We start from the raw sequence: 18384 nt of genomic DNA on the forward strand, positions 1-18384 counted from the left end.
TGAACATCCTGAACATCCTAACCACTTGGATTGGTGTTGACGAATTTTCAAACCACAGTGTTACCAGTTTTTACACTCTATTGCACACACATCCATTCTGTATATTTGTCCAAATTGTTTATCCTTGACCCCTGTTGCTATATACCGACAGTAGAGATCTGTACTCTGTTTAATGTTTAAGTTACTTTTGACTTGATGTTTTTTGTCTTATGTTAAACTGTATGACGTTATTTTGAAACCAGTGATGTTTAGCACTGTACTGAAAGCAATACAAAAACAGATGCTGTTACACATAAAAAACAGTATTTGATGCACCCAAGTGCAGTACTCAGAATTTTCTTCTGCGCTAACGGTGATTGAACACTAAGAGGTTGCACCAGTGTTACCAACCCTTTCACTTGTATCTTTGTTTCTCAAGTAGCCCTCCTGGGCAGAATATGTTTTTTTCCAGGAGCCCCGATTTATTAATCTGCAGTGGGAGAGGGGCCTAGGTTTCACCATACAATCGTTTTTTAAGTAGTTTGTCTTCACAGTGGATTTCCTAGTGCCGGTGCTGGTTGAGTGGTTGATGTACATTTTTCCGGTGATAGTGTTGTATGGTGAGGTGAATGCTAAAGAGGTTATTGGTACCAGTGTGATTGTGTGTAATGACCTAGCCACGGGGGTCAGCATGACCCAGGACTATGGAGGGAAGACCTGCGGGCTGGGGAAGGAGCCAGGAGCGACCTTCATGGTAGGCGAGTGGTGGGAACCCACATGCAATCCCGACTTACCCCGAACAGTGGAAATGACTGAGTGGGGAACCATAACACCACTGTATGGGAAGGCACAGGTTGATGGAAAGAAAACCAAGCAGCCGACCCTAGGTCAGCCCGCAGAGACGCGGGTGCCGAAACGTCCCCACGAGGACGAAATCCCTGAGTGCTTGGACGGAGAGGCAGAGTGCCGTGTCCAAACGGGGAAGACCCACCTCGCTAGAGCAGCACTGACGGTAAGGAGGAGAGGGAAGTGTAGCCGTCCCCACCAGGACAAAATCCCCGAGTGCAGGAACGAGCGCCAAGTCCAATCGGGGAAGACCCGCCTCACCAGAGTGGCGCTGACGACAAGTGGGAGAGAGGAGGGAAACTGGGGCCGCAGAGAGGGCTCGACCGCGCACTGCCGTTGGACGGAAGAAGCCCAGTCAACGCGTAGAGATGTAGTCCGCATGTGTTACAATCACGAGCAGGACGCCAACCGCGTGTCACGCGGAAACAGCGAACAGGAGAAAGGCGACCCGCTGACACATAGTCACGGACACACAGGGAGAGTTCTCTGGCAGGGAATACACAACCCTATCAGTGTTACAAACAAAACAGCAGTCACTTACCTGGGCTACAATAAGACATCCCGGGGAACAGCTGCAGGAAGGAACATGGCGAGAGGTTTACAAGGAGAAGGGGGCGGGGCCTATATGGATTCTTATGCTCTACAACAGGAAGTAGAACCTGATTGGCCCATTCTTACCTGCCTATATAAAGAGCCAGCTAGTTTGAAGATGTGTGCTCATTGTTGTTCTCCTTGCAGAGCCAACCAGACCTGGATTCCGGAACTACAGGAAGCACCTGGGCGTATGAGGACTAAGAGAAAGAAGACTGCCAGAGGTCCTTACAGCATACCCTACAAGGAAACAGAGGAAAACCATTGCTCCACAAAAAGAACACCAAAAAGGATGCTGGAAAAAGAACTTTGAATTTTGCCAATCAGCAGTTATTTTATTTGTTAAGTCTGAATAAAGACAGCATTTTAGTTCCTTCAACCTGCCTGTCTTGCCTCATTGTCACATTGTGCAAGAATTGCGCCTGCTGGTGCTGGTTCGAGGCAGTCTGTTCCTCAATTGACACGTCTGGGTACTGCAGCTGGTTGCTAGTGCGTTTTCGTAGGTGGAATTATGCCTTTGCAACCACCTTGATGATTGCGGTTGGAGCAGGGAGGTGTTAGCTGCTGTTAGAGGGAACAGTAGGAGTTTGAAACTGCACCCGTGACTCAAGTGGGAGCACTGCTGGTCCTTGAGCTTAGTGTGGAGAATGAAGTAAGTGATGGGGCACAGTGCTCCTGTTTGTTGTATGTGTTACTGAGGTATTGAGGGTTAGTTTGAAGTTTTTAGGTCTGTATGATGTTAGTGGGTGGCTGCTTCCCCTGCTGGCACCTGCAGACACAGTATGGAGCTGACCCTGCAGGAGCTGCCATTTGCCTCAGGCCCTTACCCGCAGGGCTGCTACGGGTGGAGGGCTGCCCTAGGGCTGAACTATCAATGGGATTTTATGAGCCAATAGGGGAAGGGGGCGGGACACGAGCCGGGGAGAGAACACGGAAGGGGATGCAGGGGGAATTAACGAGGCACCGGAGTGCTTCTAAACTAAACAATTAAGCAGAATCCACAGAGATTATAAAAGGGGTACAGGGGACTTCACCTTAGCGTTGCTAGCATTACATATTGCATCTCCTAATCTACAGTGTATACCTTGAGGTCTATACGTTGCCCTGTGCCCATCCGCCAGACTCCTGATAGTGGCACAAAATCCTCTAACAACATCTTGGAGTAGACTTTGTTTGCTGCTAACATTGCATGCTCCAGTCTTGTTAGTGCCTAAAAAGCATGTACAATTGCCCAAACAACAATCCCAGTCTCCCATGCCGCCTCCAACAGTTGTAGGACATATGAACTCATGTAAGGTTCAAAGAAAAGAAAATATCTGGATATTTCTCAGAGGAAGCCAATGAAGCCCTGAAGTAGGTGCCCACTCAGTGTCGTCTTTTTTCCAAAACTGAGGTCTTCACTTCCTTGCTATCACCAGGGATTCAGACTGCTAATTCCAAATGGTTTCAAACTATACGTTTTGATCTGATGGAACTTTCTAATGCTACTGAAATTGGACGCAATGGAATACAAGAAGAGCTTTGTGCTCTCAGGCTTGTGGCACTCCAGAACAAGATGGCGCTCGACCTACTCACAACAATGGAGCTGTTTTATAATATAAAGAACTATTCATCCCGTTTTTGACCAGATTTGTAAATGCCTCCTTCAAGGACAGCCAAGTACCCAACTCAATCAAGAAGGAACAAGTTACTTACCTGTAACTACTATTCTCCAGCATGGGTCCAGCACGGATTCACACGCCCATGAACACCCCCAGTCGCCAGGCCGGGAATCCTCTGCAAAAGAAAAATCCATGCCAGACCCATGTCGGAGAAAAATAGTTACAGGTAAGTAATTTGTTCCTTCTCCAGCATGGGGTCTGGCATGGATTCAGATGCTCATGAATAAAGAATACATAGCAGTATAACATTAGACAACCACGGGAGGTGGCAAGGCTCAACGGAAGCAATTTCTCTTGCCTCCAGAACAGGCTCACCTTCAAGCAAATAGGTTGCGTAGCACTGCTTGGCCGACCCTGGACTCCTCTATGGAATCCCTGTCGACGCAGTAGAATCTTGTGAAGGTGTGCGTGGACCTCCATGGAGCAGCCCTGCAGATGTCCAGCAGGGGCACACCAGACAGTAACGCCATCGTTGCAGCGATCGCTCTGGTGGAATGGGGTCTCGGACGGCCGGGCAGCAGTCGGTTTGCCAACCGATGACACCGAGTGATACAGCCGCCGAGCCACCTGGAGATGGAAGCCTTGGACAAGGCCTTCTCATGGTTCACAGGACCAAAGTTCACGAATAGTTGGGACGTCTTCCAGAAACTCTTTGTGCGTGCCACGTAGAACTTCAGAGCATGAGCCACATCCAGCGAGTGCAAAGTCCTTTCAGCTGGCGACAAAGGTTTCGGAAAGAACACAGGCAACACCGAAGGCTCATTGAGGTGGAATTCTGACAGAACCTTTGGTATGAAGGAGAGGTGCGTCCGCAGCACCTCCCTCATGTCGTGAAAAGTCAGATATGGCTGTTTGCAGGATAGGGCCTGGATCTCACCCACTTCCTGGTAGAGGTGATGGCCATGAGGAAAGCGTTTTGCATGAGAGGAACTTGAGGGGCCTGATAGGGATTAAATGCTCCTACTGGCTGCCTCTCTCTGTCTTTGACGTTGTTGCTGCTTCAATGCCCCCCAATGTTCCACATGACTAGGTACATGCCTTCCTCAGATAGGTTCACCCGACCCTCTAGGTAATAAGCTATCTACATGTATCAGGCCATGGCGCATGCGTGAGAAACCATGCCTCTGCAAAATGTACCCATGGATTGGTGTTTACTTTTCGCAGGATTTTCTCACTGCTCCTGAGCGCTGCACTAGTTCAGTTGTAGTGCATAATTAATGGCACAGTAGCGATGCTCATGGGGGCTGGGGGGGAGGAAACTTCTGACCCTTCTGGAGGATAGTGCCTGGCTCATATTAGCTCAGGCCTGCCTGCTAAGGTGTTATATTTACTTTTTGTTCCCCCTCATTAAAGATCACTTTGGTCATGGATGCTGTCCCTGCATACCCTCCTATTTCCGGTCCCTATCGTTTCCTGTACATTTTGCTGTCTGCAAGCTGGGACTCTGTATGGTTGATTTTTACATTTAAGAAACTGAAACGGGTGCTTGTCTTAAGGATGCACACAATGACACTGCAGCATTTTAGGTAAGAGAGCTCTGCAGTTAAGAACGTATTGCCTCTCCAGAACACCCACTTCTAATTTTATTAGGAAGTAGATGCAACCAGTTGAAGCCACAATGGGTGAAAGTCTTGAAGGAAGTTACCAAGCACCAAAAGAGGCTTCACTCACAAATCGGGACACTGTCAACTCTGGCGACTTGTATAGTATTCAATGATTGAGTTCACTAACCTGGGCAACTGCGGTTCATAATCGAGGCAACAGGCAGATATCGGAAAATCTCCCGTGGATGCCCCGCTCCCTCTCTCCCTGCAGAGAATCTCAGTGAGGAGGGAAGCGGAACCCCCAGGGAAACCCTCCTGGGGAAGAAAACCCTAGATAGCTGGAACTCTTCGGAAGGAAGTGTTGAGTCGGAAAGGATTCCTCTAATCGGTCTGTAACGCAGGGAAGGTTGATGACCTTTCTATTAGAAAGAGAGAGACAGGTGAGCGTCAGTACAGGAAGCTACAGTGAGGAGCGAGGTTTGCAAGTAAGCAGGGAAATGTACCATGTATCAAGGCTTAAGTCCTCAGTGAGGAAAGAGAGTTCAGGGGTGCTATCCGAGAGATCGGTGGAGATGAATAGCGACCGAGGGAGGTGTGGAGCGTCAGTAAAGGCAGTAGCGACGCGTCTGCTGGTGGCTCTTCCTTCCTTATCAGTGGTCATGTGAGCCGTCACGTGCGTCGTCACGTGATCCGATGTGAGTGAATCTGTCGTACGTGAAACAACTAGACCGTTGCTTTCTGAAGTAGGGACTGTCGCTTTGGGAAGAGATAGAATAGCGCTATGTGCGGCTCTTCTTATCCTCCTGCTTTGCCACCACGACCAACATTGATAGTGTGTAACAGACACATCAGGCAGGAAAATCCATAGCAAGCCCACTATAAATCAATGGTTTTGGGTACAGAAAAGTTTCGCGAATACTTGGAGCATACTAAATTTAAATTCTTTTTTTTCTTCTTCTTTTAGGCAATAACTCAATCATGGCACTCTTTAATGTGCTTTTCTTTTGATTCTGACAATTCTCTGTGTATTTGAAAGGATGGCGAATTTGAGCCTTTGGCAATTCCTGGTGCAGTTATTTATACATAGCGGACAGAGGGTCTTGATAAAAGTAGAAGAGAAATACGTGAAGAAAATGTTATTTCTTTTTGTTCATATATTTGATGTTTGGTGGAGGAGGGTACATCTGATGTCCCTACGCCGACGCATTCCCTTTTTTCAGACGTACAGATGTGTGCTGCACAATTCCCATCACTCTTTTACTGCATTTCTGCTCTACATGATTTCTCTCATATTATTGACAAAGCGCTATGGGTTGAAAGCCCTCTGGGACCGTAGTCCAGGTCAGAGTATGTGTGCAGCTAAACTTAGTTGTGGGTAGCTGCATAGGGAGGGAGGGAAAGCGCCAAAGAGTGCAAGAGTAAGCAAAAATGAAACCAAGGGGGTGGATAGGATTGTGCTTAAGGGGAGTCACCCGCAGTGTACAGCTCAAGCAAAACGTTTGTTGTATTGATAGTCACATTCTGAAGTTTTAACTTGCCTTTTTTCAAACCCCCAGCCAAGAAACAGTGTATTAAGACACAGAAAACATTTGAAGAAACAATTAAAATCTATTGTGATGCAGAGGGACTAATTGAGGCTTTAAAAAAGAAGTTAGAGAAAAAGGAGCTGCTGGTGGAATCTAGGAAGCGCTGGACAATTTAAGAGTGTTGCGTGAACTACAAGAAGAAGATGCAGTGAAAAAAAACAAAAGACAATTATATCGTAAAAGCTGATGGGTGGAAACCGGCTATTCCCAAACTGATTAATGGCTGTTCAGTTATGGTCACAAAAGCTGGAAAACCTAAGTCTTTTGGCAGGGATGGCTAGTGTTCTTCCTTCCTCCTACATTCCTGCCTCAGAACCCGCATCTGTTACTTCACCTGTACAATTGAAAGACACAGCAGTACATTGGCAGGTTTCTCTGTGTAATGTTGCATTTCCCAAAGCTATAGCTGCGCAACAACTACAAAATATTGCACTATACATTACGTCAATTGTCTTCTACGAGGTTTTGTCAGACAGATCTAATTTGACAAGCTCAAATCTATCACCATGTCTTTTCAACAGTGTGTCCTTGTTACAGTATGACGGTTGTGCCTGTTTGGACAGTGAATTGACACCTACACGTTCCGACACACCTGCTCAATCATTCAGATTGCGGTCTTTAAAAACGATTCAATTGGAACATCCCCACAACCGAGTTTGTTTACTATGTCAGCCCCTGCTACTAATCGACAACGTAATTGTAGCTCACATGCTGCTCTGTGAAACTGAAGATGCAAGTGCTCTTGTGTGTAGAACTATATAGCTGATCTGGTGAATTTGTAGGTTGGTGCCAACTTGTAAATGTAACATATTTTTGTGCTTTTATCTATGATTTCTGTTTGGAGCCAGCTTGTGTTTTCTTAGGTGTGGTGAATGGCTGAACTAATTGTTAGCTGCTCATAGTGATATTGGGTGAAGAGATAGGCAGTCTGACATGCAGGTAGACCTTTAACAAATTCTGTTTAGGTTACTGAATTTTAGTGCAGCAATTTGCAACTGTGGGAGTTTATTGGGTGTGATGCCATGTTAGCTAGAGTTGAGAACTGAAATGAAGGAGTTAACAGGTTGGTTTGTGACATTGTGGGGTGGATTTGTAATTTTTTATACTAAATCAGCGAACTTAGTTAACGACATATGAGTGCTCTAGCAAAGATGGAAAGTGACAGCTGCAAATTCCCTAGAGGTTTTCCAGTACACTATCCATAAGTCTAACTAGACTCACCTTACATTAAAACCACCCATCTGACACACAAGGAATTAAAACCCTTTCCTAAATCATTTGGAAGCAACATTAAATAACTCCTCCTGAAGTTGTTTCTAATAATCGTTCACAATTCCAAACCCTGTCATGGGGGTTGTCCCGGAGTAATCTCCCACCCATCCTGAAGTCATGGGGGTCATCCCGGAGTAATCTCCCACCCATCCTGAGCTTGTCATGGGGTCATCCTGGAGTAGTTTCTGTGATAACTAGAGTCATCTGGTTTAAATATTTCACCCAATACACATACTTCAGGATGGTTTCGGATGATCTCCCTGAACTAGCCATGGATGACTATAGGATGGAGTCACCGAATGACTCCAGAATGATTCTAGGAAGATCTTTCTTTTTGACTTGGGAGAGCCCCTGTGCTCATGCGGGCGAGATCTTGGCAGTAGGCGCTCTCGGTAGACTGGCGCTCCACAGTCACCTATGCATTTTTAAGCAAAGGTACAAATGGTGGTGGCCTTGTAGGCACGTTGGCTGATGTGCACCACTACTTTTCTTTAATACATTCAGCCCCTGACCTCAAAAGTAAGTACTGTGACGAGGAAGAGTAGGTCTTGGAGCAACAAGGATTACCTTTAAGTAATCATCCAACATACCCTGTAAAGAAGAAAATTCTGGCCACACGGGAAAGAAGAGAATCACTCAATAGGCTCACTTTGGGAGAGAGTAAACGGAGTAGGTGTTCGATTTGTCCAAAACTTTATATGGTCCTGAAGCATTTATATTAGTGCACAAGCGCTTGAATTATATATATTTCTCAACATGTGTTCACACAACAATTTTTTTAAATGTTATATAGTGAACTGTTTAATTTTTATTTTCTTGTTTATTGGCATTTTCCAATAATATCAAACAAGTTGTGTACAATGGAGCCAATCTCAAATAGTTATAAACATTTGTTTAACTTAACGTCAAAAAATTACAAATACAAAAACAAAACAACCATAACTGTCTCCATATTCTGTCCGTTTCATATATCGTTAACTGTTTCGTGGGGAGGGTGGGAGCGAAGGGGAACCATCCGGCAACTACAATGGGGGAAAGGCTTCCGTAAGATCTCTATCCTCTGCAGTACTTCCGCTGCTGCTGGCTTTATGACAGGTCCCACATGGGCCTGGATTAAGTTCCGATTCAGGGGGGTTTATCATCCGAGGGGTGGAACTTGTGTCTGGTGAGTTCCTTCCATGCCTCGAGTGACATACTAGAGTCATCCGTGGATCTGGCCACACTGTCCTCCCATGCCACGGTCCCGGCCAGCACCCGCCGTTCAGTCTCTTTGTGCCATATTTTGAACTGAGGGCCCATGGGTTTCTTCCAGGCCATTGCTATAGTTCTTTTGGCCAGTATGCACGATATGTCCATGAGCCTTGTTGCATGCTTGAGTTTGGCTGGTCTGGGGTAGGTTCCTAAGAGGTACTCGCCGGGTGTCCAATTATATTTACTCAGGCCTGCTTTTTCGCAAGTTTGTTGGACCCTGACCCACAGAGCCCTTGTCCTGGGGCATTCCCATAACATGTGGATCAGATCCGCTTTTTCCCCCTTGCACCAGTTGCAGGTCGGTTGTGCCTGGGGATTGAAGGTGGCTATGCGGCATGGGGTCAGGTAAGTTCTGTGTAGTATGTTCAACTGAATCTGCCTAAATCTATGGTTTCTGGACACCGTTTTGGGGAATGTGAGAGCTCTGTTCCACTCCCCTTCAGTCATTTCCCAGCCTATATCCTCATCCCATTTGCTTTTCATTTCCATGCTCCGAGGGTTTGGCATGTCGATCAGGTGGCCATATATTTGCGAAACGGGTTTACCGCCCTCTCCCAAGTTGTACATCAAGGTGAGGAGTGGGTCTGTATCTGGTTCCATCGGCCACGAGTCCCATTTGCGTCGGGCCACAGCACGAGTTCTTTGGTACCACAGAAACTGGCCGGTATGTATGCCTTCCGTCTCCTGCAGCGAGGTGAACTCCCTGAAAGTGCCTTCATCATACAGATCTCCCCAGGTGTAGACCCCTTCCCTCTCCCAGAGCCTGATATGTTTCAAATCCGAAAGTGTTGTGCATAGGTCTGCGATCAGGGGGACTTCTGGGGTATAGGAGTTCTGTCAGTTAGTGAGCATTTTCGCCCTGTGCCAAATTTTCCTTCCCAGGTCAGCCAAAAAGGGTAGAGTTCCCAGCAGTTTGGACGGTGCCCAGACCAGTTCTTTCAGATGGAATTGGGGCAGCATGGCCTGTAGCAATGGTGTTTCAGATGTGGGTTCATCACTAGCCATTTGGTTACAAAACTAAGCTGTGCTGCTATATAATATTTTTCTAGGTTTGGAAGTTGAATACCGCCTTGGCTATATGGTAGGGTTAGCAATTGCAATGCTATTCTATGCCTGCCTTTCCCCCATAGGAACTCTTGCAGTATGGTCTCAAGCAGTCAGAAGAGGGGCTTGTGTATATAATAGTGTACATTTTGAAACCCATAAAGGAAACGTGGGAGAACGATCATTTTAGTTATCGAAGCCCTGCCCATCATCGAGAGGGGGAGTTTCGCCCCGAACGCCATTGATTTGCGCAGGGCAGGGCGGGGAGTGCTGCCTTTGTGTTTCGTTCGTGCATTAGCTCGGGGGTATACATAATGTGCACTCCAAGGTATCAGAATGGCGTATTCTGCCACTGGATCCCAACTTCAGGGAGTGCTTCTAAACTCTCTGTTTTCAGGGCCGCTAGGGGGAACATACAATACTTTGACCTGCTAAAACTTATCCCAGAGACCTTGGAATAATTTTCCAGAACTTCTAACATGGTTGGTACGTTGAGGTGTGGGTCCCTGACGTATATGAGAACGTCATCCGCGTAGAGCGAGATGATGTGATCCATGTCTCCTAGTCTAATGCCCGCATCAAAGAATTGCTTTCTAAAGTAGACAGCTATGGGTTCTAGTATGTAAAGCATTGGGGATAGTGGACAACCCTGTCTAGTCCCCCTGCATATATCCCAGGCCTCTGACACATACTTCCCAGATTTCACCCTTGCCTTAGGTTTAGCATACAAGATGTTAATCCACCTGATAAACCCGGGACCAAAGCCAAACTCCCTAAGCACTGCCACAAGCCATTCCCAGTAAATGGAGTCAAACGCTTTGACTGCGTCTAGGGACAGCAGCGCGTATGAGTCCTTGTCTTTATCGGTTTGCGCTATAATGTGCTGCAGCCTGCGTAGGTTCATGGACGTATTTTGGCCCGGCACGAAGCCGCACTGATCTGGGTGAGCTATGTCTCCTATTATTCTAGACAGTCGCTTCGCTAAGATCGTAGTTAGGATTTTAACGTCATAATTTAACATTGCAATCGGGCGATATGAGTCACATTGGTCTGCCGGTTTATTGGGCTTGAGGATCGGGATCACAAGCGTCTCCCTCATACTTTCGGGTAGTATCCCTTCTGCGTATGCCTCCTGGTATACTGCGTGTAATAGGGGGGTCAGGGAGGACTCATACGCTTTAAAAAACTCTGTGGGCAACCCGTCTGTTCCCGGTGCTTTGCCTGTAGCCAGGGATCTGATTGCATCGGTAATGTCTTCGGGCGTGATTTCTGCTTCTAGGGAGTCGGCTTGCTCAGGGGACAGCCTGGGGAGCCCTATCTCTTCTAGTGTTTCTATCAACCGTTCATGGAGGACCTCATGTGAATACAGGTGGGTGTAAAAGCGAGTGAAAGTGTCATTTATGCCCCGCTGCGTACAGTGTGTGTTTCCATCCTCATCTTGTAGTGAGGTGGTGGGGTGTTTGGGGTGCTCTTTACGGCAGAGCCAGGCGAGTAGTCTGCCCGGTCTGTCGGCCTCAACATGTGCTCTATTTGTTCTGGCAGTATAGTCAAACTTTTCCAGCCTGTTCCACGCAGTTATGTTCCGCTCTCTAAGTTTCACAAGCTCCTCTTCCCTCTTTTGGGTGTCTACAGGGGTAGCCTCAAGTCGCTCAATCTGCCGTTCCACTAGGTCTAGTTCTTTCCTGAGCAGCTTCTTGATACCTCCCGCCTTTGCAATTACTTCTCCCCTGGTTACCACCTTTAGAGCCTCCCACACTGTGCTATTGTAAGCTACACTACCGGTGTTAACCTCTAGGTATGCATCAATAGAATCGCGTAATTCTTCTCAGAAGGCTGGGTCCCTCAGGCCATGTGTGGGCATTTTCCACATGGGAATGGGTGGTCTGGGCCCCTCTGTGGTTCCATGTTATCAGAAGCGGGGAGTGATCAGAGATAGTCCTCCCCAAGTATTGTGCTCCCTCCACCCGGGGTAAGTGTTCCCTGTCTATGAATATATAATCTAGTCTTGTGTATAACTTATGTGGGGATGAGTAGAATGAGTATTCGCATGCTTCAGGATGTTTTTCCCGCCACACATCCGTCATTTCCAGCCTCCCCAACATGGCGGATAGTGCTGTCGTAGCGGTCGATGGGCCTCCTAGCTGTGGTGTGGATCTGTCCAGCCGTGGGTCATGTACACAATTAAAATCCCCCCCCCCCAAATAAAGAGATCGTTCCTGTACTGTGCAACTCTAGGGTACAGTGAGTTCAGGTAGGACGGTATGTTATTGTTAGGGAGATAGGAGTTCATGATGCATACTGCTTCTTGTTCCGGGTCTATCTCAGTTTTGTCCACCCGGAATGGGAGCTGTGGGTGAATCCAGGTGTAGACCCCTCTTGCGTATTTAGAATAAGTGGTACCAAACCCCTGTCCACCCCAATGTGTTTGTAGCTTGGCCACCGAGTCCGCCGTGCAGTGGGTCTCCTGTAGTAATGCTATCATTACCCCTTTTCTGTGCAGGTAGGTTTTAATCCTGTTCCTTCGGAGATAAGTCCTTAGGCACCTTACATTCCATGTCATTATTTTTATGGTGGTCACAGCCATAGGGTTTTAGTAACGGATCTGTTGTCCCCCCCTTTCCCCGCCTCTGCCGCCCCCGGGCCTGGACCTGTTAACCAGGGGTCAGTCTGTGTTGGGGTTGGGGTGCGAGCCTCATCGTTTCCTCCCTCCCTTCCCCCCTCCCTCTCAGTGTCAATTGGAGACTTATTAACATTAACAATCCTCATTCTAGTGAATAAGGGCAACAAACCTTTCAACTCAAAACTGCCCCCAGCAGTTGCCTCAAACTTGCAGCGCTCGGGGGCACCCGATCCTTCCAGGCCTTTCCGGGCCTCCCGGTGCGGGTGGTGTGTCGGCAGTCGGCCTCCACGTGTTGCAGGGGGGTGCGTCGGCTTTGTTGTTATTTGCATGGGTCGGTGCGCTCCTGCCAGTTATGGCGTACGTAGAGTTGTAGATCTCAAGCGGTCCGGTATTCATTCGGCAGTTGTGTGAACCTTCATTTTCCTGTCGTTTGGTGCTTTCAATGGCCTGTGATTCATGCGCAGTGCTTTCCTTATCATCACCAAGGTTGCTGTCCTCAAGCCACATATTTGCCGCTGCCGGAGTCTCAAGAAAGATAGCTTTCCCCTTGTATAGTACCTTAAGGCGGGACGGGTACAGTAGCATGTACTTGAGGTTTAGCTTGCGCAACCTAGCTTTCACCGGTACAAATGAGTTCCATGCTCGCTGCACCGCGGGGGTATAGTCTGGGTAAATGACTATTTTGGCGCCATGTTTCTCGATCTCCCCTCCTTCTCTTGAGAATCTCAGTATAGTCTCTCTGTCAGGAAAGTTCAAGACTTTTGCAATGATAGGGCACGGTCGGGAGCCCGGAGGGGGCCTCTTCTGAAGTGATCTGTGGGCCCGTTCTATTGAGAAGCCCTGGGTCAGTTTGCCGGCCCCGATTTCTTGCAATAGCATCGCTTCTACGAATTCGGTCGGGTCTGGGCCCTCTGTGTTTTCCGGTACCCCAGGATTCGAATGTTGCCGTGGCGAGCTCGTCCTTCAGCGTCCTCTGATCGCGCCTCTAGCCACGCTACTTGCAACTCAAGGTCTTGGACCTTAGATTTAAGTTCTATGGTGTCGTTAACATTGTCTTGGAGTGTTGCCTCCGTTGTGGTCACCCTTTCCCTAAGGTTGCGGGCGTCCTGTCTCATCAGTTGCATGTCCGACTTGATTTCATCGATCCTGGTTTTGATGGACGTTCGTAGTGCCGCTATGGCATGTAGCACTTGCGTATTTGTCAGATCGTCCTCCTTAGCCGTCGGGTCATCTGCTGCCTCTGTCCCCTGTTGTTGTTTCGCCCTGACTGTGGTGAAGGAGTCCATGGTCGCGGTTTTTAATTTGCTTTTGGGGGGCGACATTGCCTGTCTTTGAGCGTGCTCCGCGGCCTTTTCCCGTTCAGCGGGAACGTGCATGTAGGGTCGATTGCATGGGCGGTCGTTGCAGATGGGGAGTCGTCAGCCCGCGGATGTTCCGGAGGGAACCGCCCGTCGCCTTCTCTCTTCTTCGTGTCTCTCGTAGTCTCTCGCGGCCTCCCGCCAGCCAGCGCCTCTCCTGCATGCGGTCCCGTGCTGAGGGCCCCCCCTTCGTGTACTCCTCCCGGCACTCGGTCTCAGAGACAGAGACCCGGGTCACAGCCGGCCGCGGGGGTCCGTCCCCCCTGGGGTGTCATCGAATCACTGGGTTGGACGCTGTGGGCCCTCCTCTCTCACCTCTGGAGGCTATCTGCCCTCCAGCGGTGCGTCTCAGATGGGACCGGCGGGTGCCTCCATTTTGTTGGGCCGGTGCCTCCTCTCTGTTCGCTTCGGAGAACCGTTATCTCGGTCCGATTTTCTTGCGGAAACTTCGTTGAGGGTAGGGAAAGGGTTCTTCTTCCCATAGCTACTTCAGGCGTGCTTGTTCAGCTTAAGCAGGCCGAACGATTCGGTCCGTTGTAGGATCTTGGGCAGGAGCGCGAGGAGAACACGTCCTCAATCCATGCACGCTGGCCACGCCCCCTATAGTGAACTGTTTAAGTCGTTCTAGAACAGACTGAGGCGCATTTGAGTTTTGTTGCAAGTGAATGTATCACATTTCAACAATCAAGGTGGTACTGTACAGCAGTCTATTCTTTCAGACCAGAATGGTTGCTATGTTAACACCAAAATGATATCAGCAGGAATGGAGCTGCTATCCTTCTTCTAACGAGGTGTTGAAATGAAATGAGGCTCAGTGAGGAGCATATGCAGATCTCTGCAGAGCAGAATAGCACAGTTCCAAGACAATCAATGTAAAACGCACTTGTTTTCAACTGTATAGCGTTGACACACTGCCACCAAAGACATGTCACAGGGGCTGATTTTTGACACCCAAGCACTTGTAGGCGAGCGAGGCCAGTAGAAGACACTCCTCTCCTCCAATTGGCTGAGAACGTGCTTGACTTAAGTCTTCTGATTGACAACACTCTGACCTAATGAAGAAACTGGGGATGATGGCAGGAGCATAATCAAAAGAACCGCCCCGTCCCCAAAGGAACTCTAGTCTAGACGGCCATTGTTTTTTGCTAGAGAGCCCACGTATTGGCCATAATTGGAGTATCGGCAAACTGCCGAAGCCATGAGCTCACAGTGTCGTTTGGCAGCCAGGCAGGCAGTTTGACGGATTTATGTACTCTACAGTTAGACAACACCTGCCCGGCGGCCCCAAGCATGTTTCACCCACGTCAAAAGTGGGGCGAGGGTCACTAACTGGTGTGGAAACAGGAGATAATCAAGAAGGTGATTGTATTCCTTTTATTTTGAAGCCACCCACGGCCCTTGTGGGCTAATCTGCACACCAATTCTCATAAAATCCGGCAGGGACGACGTCAGTGCCTTTCATTTTTTTCCGATAAAACTAACCCTGGGCCTCCTGGGGATCACCAGCAGCAGTGTGTTAGCAGACAGAGCAACATCATCTTCCTCTGCATCTCTCAGTATGCCATCACTGTTATTAGTGCTGGTACTAATGGACCTCCCAGTGTGCTCCTTATTAAGCAAGAAGCCCTTCGCAGGGGGTGGGGTGGCATTACCACTTCAGGTAATGCCCCGGGCCCATTGTTATGAAGGCCCCAGGACATTACCTGAAGTGGTAATGCGCCCCCCTCCTGCGAGGGGCTTATTGCTATTGGTACCCTGGCCCGTAAGAACGGGGTACTAAAAGCGTTTTGGAAAGTTAAGAAAATGGCTGCCGCGGAAGGGAAAGCAAAGTCAGTTTTCCCTTTCCATGGCGGCCATTGAAAACAGAAAAAAAGTAACCAAACAAAATGGCTGCCATTGAAAGGGAGTAGAGACTACAGGTAGTCCCTTCACCCTGTAGTTCCTTCTCCATTTCCATTGCGGCCATTCAAAAAAAAAAGTAAACAAAAATGGCAGCCATGGAAAGGAGTAGTCCCTTCTTCCTTTCCATGGTGGCCTGTTGCAGATCAGGAGCGGACACGCCGGAGACAGAAGTGTTTCCAGCACGTTCGCTCCCGAAAAGCAGGTCAGTGTTGGAGGGAGGGAGGGTTAGAAGACTTGCCTCATTCCCTGCCGAGGAGAGATGGCGACCGCAGGCCCTGAGGAGGCACAAGGTGGCAGGATAACTGTCTGGTAACGCCCGCGTTCTGAGCCTCTGCATTGTCTGGGAGGCCACCACACCCCCATCGCTAGGAACTATTAACACATGAGACACTGTGTTGCCGTTTTGGGGTCAACCCGTGCTCTGCTTGCGCATGGAGCGTGACACCCCATTTATTGGAAGAGTGTACGGACGTAACGATTCTTCGTAAAGGCACATAACACTCCTCCTTTTTTTCATAACAATAAACACACATTAACAAATATCAATTTTTTTACCAACCATGCCTCATACATCCAGTACATAGTCATTCAGATATCCAGGTGGATTTCTGGAGGCTCGCAAAGGATATCTTCTAACTTTCTCTCTACTTATTGGAGCACCAGGGTTCCAAATTTCTGGCAGCTATTTAGTTCCTGCTTCTAGCATAGTAGAGCCTGGTTAGCTTAACCCCAACAGCTACCAGGAACTACTTTTTGTTCCTAGAGTCAACTGGTGCCTTACAAACATGTAAATGTAACATTAAGTTAATAAAGAAGAATTAGAACACATCTAATACACATTCAAACAATAATTCATACATAATGGACAAAAAGTTAAAAGGGAATCTCTGATCCCATCCCCTGCGGTAGCTACTATTTACAGGGTGATGCTTGACACCCAGGAGCTGGTTTTGGCTCCTGTTCATTGAATCTCAATTTCAACCCCTGGAGCATCCATGTCTGGTCATGTTTTTCCTCCCCCCTCTTCTTCATCCTTCACTGCCTTTGACTCCAACATTACATCACAGGCACTTGTGCGATCTCCCTCGTCATGTTCATCATCCAGCTCTGGGGACATCTCCCTCTCCGTGTTGTCACCTTACATCTCTTCGACACTCCTTCCCAGCTTTCGAAAGAAACATGAATTTCTGGTTACCGTGCCTCAATCATCGGACACAGTGACCATAGACCCTTTTGTAACTACTACTTGGAAAAGACGGGGTTCATACGTCAATGACAGCTTCCCGCAAGGCCGTCATGATCGCACCAGTAATGCATCACCAATTGCTGAGTGACAATCTCGTAGCCCCTTCTCTTAATTTCTGTGTCATTAACTTTATGTTGCTGTTCTCCTAGGAACTGGTCATGGATCCTCTCTGGACTCCGCAATACATGGTTAGGATATTCTATGATATGGCATTTATAACGCGCCTATACACAAGTGTTTGAAGGCGCGACTAGGCAAGGGGGGGGAACAGAGGGAAGAATAAGACAACGATCTTACTAGGCCAGGTGACAGTGAGATTGCGCAAGTGCAGGGGAGGGGCGAAAGGGTAAGTGCGGGGGGAAGGGGTGAGGGGGCAGTGCAATACATAGGATCAACAGTAAGGAATAAATAAAATAAGTAAACAATCGATAAAAGTGCAGCCAGCAAGTGTCAGTGCAGGAGTAAGTGCAGACAACAAGTGTCAAGAGCGGGAGGGGACTGGAGGGATACAGAAACAGCCCCCAAGTGCAGGGGTTGCCCGGGAGGCAGTGCAGTAGTGCAGCTGGCGGGTGAGGGGACCTGGGCCCGAATTCAGAGGGTAGCCAGGTGACCGGTGCAGTTTCAGTCAGGAGTTCGGCAGGGGAGAGGAGGAGAGAAAGCAGAAGCAAAGGGAAGGTCTTGAGGTGCTTCCGGAACTGGAGATGGTTCTCCTCAAGTTTCAGGGAGGCTGTTCCAGAGGGAGGCCCCAGCCGAAGAAAGAGATCTACCACCAACTCGTTGCTTGGAGAAGCAACTGACCCTGAGGGAGTTGGAGGCGGATGAGCGAAGAGCTTGAGATGGAAGATATTTAGGAAGTAAGAGTTGGAGGTATTGAGACCCCTGGCCCCAGATGGCCTTGTGGACAATGTAGAGGGTTTTGAACTTAATCCTCGCAGCCAGTCGGAGCCAGCGCAGGGATTTCAGTCCTGGAGAAATGCGATCCCTGGACTTGAGGCCAAGGACAAGTCTTGCAGTCCTGTGCTGAATGAGATGCAGAGGGTGGAGAGTAGAAGCAGGTAGATTTAGAAAGAGGCTGGTGCAGTAGTCGAGCCTAGAGAGAACCAAAGCTCTGGAGACAGTGAGCTTCTGGGGGAAGTAGTGGAAGGGAAGAATACCTCTGAGGAGGTTCAGCTGGTAGTGTGACTGCTTAGAGACATCAGAGATGGGAGGAGAGAAGGAGAGAGTGGAGTCGAAGATGACCCCGAGGTTTTTAGCCTCACAGGCGGGAGAAGGAAGAGGGCCAAGAGAGGCCAGCCAGAGAGCGACCGGAAAGGAGGGGAGCAGTTGTGCTGATGAGGAGAATCTCAGTCTTACTGGCATTAAGGCAGAGATAGTTGGCGGCACACCACTCCTGAATAGCAGACAGACATTCAGAGATGAGAGAAGGAGAAGAGGTGGCAGAAGGGAGCCTGAAAATGAGCTGAGTTTCGTCCGCATAGCACTGA

General features: G+C 48.5%; 1 long non-coding RNA gene across 1 annotated transcript in view; it reads left to right on the plus strand.

The window, feature by feature from the left end:
* Positions 1-1730, plus strand: part of LOC138473785 (uncharacterized) — a 77972-nt gene extending 76242 nt beyond the window's left edge. The window contains exon 3 of the long non-coding RNA XR_011268915.1: positions 1564-1730. This is a non-coding gene — a long non-coding RNA (uncharacterized lncRNA). The remainder of the gene's footprint in view (positions 1-1563) is intronic.
* Positions 1731-18384: the final 16654 nt, after the last annotated feature.

Source organism: Ambystoma mexicanum, chromosome 8 (genome assembly GCF_040938575.1).
Source record: "Ambystoma mexicanum isolate Mex_15411 chromosome 8, UKY_AmexF1_1, whole genome shotgun sequence".
Taxonomy (NCBI): Eukaryota; Metazoa; Chordata; class Amphibia; order Caudata; family Ambystomatidae; genus Ambystoma; species Ambystoma mexicanum.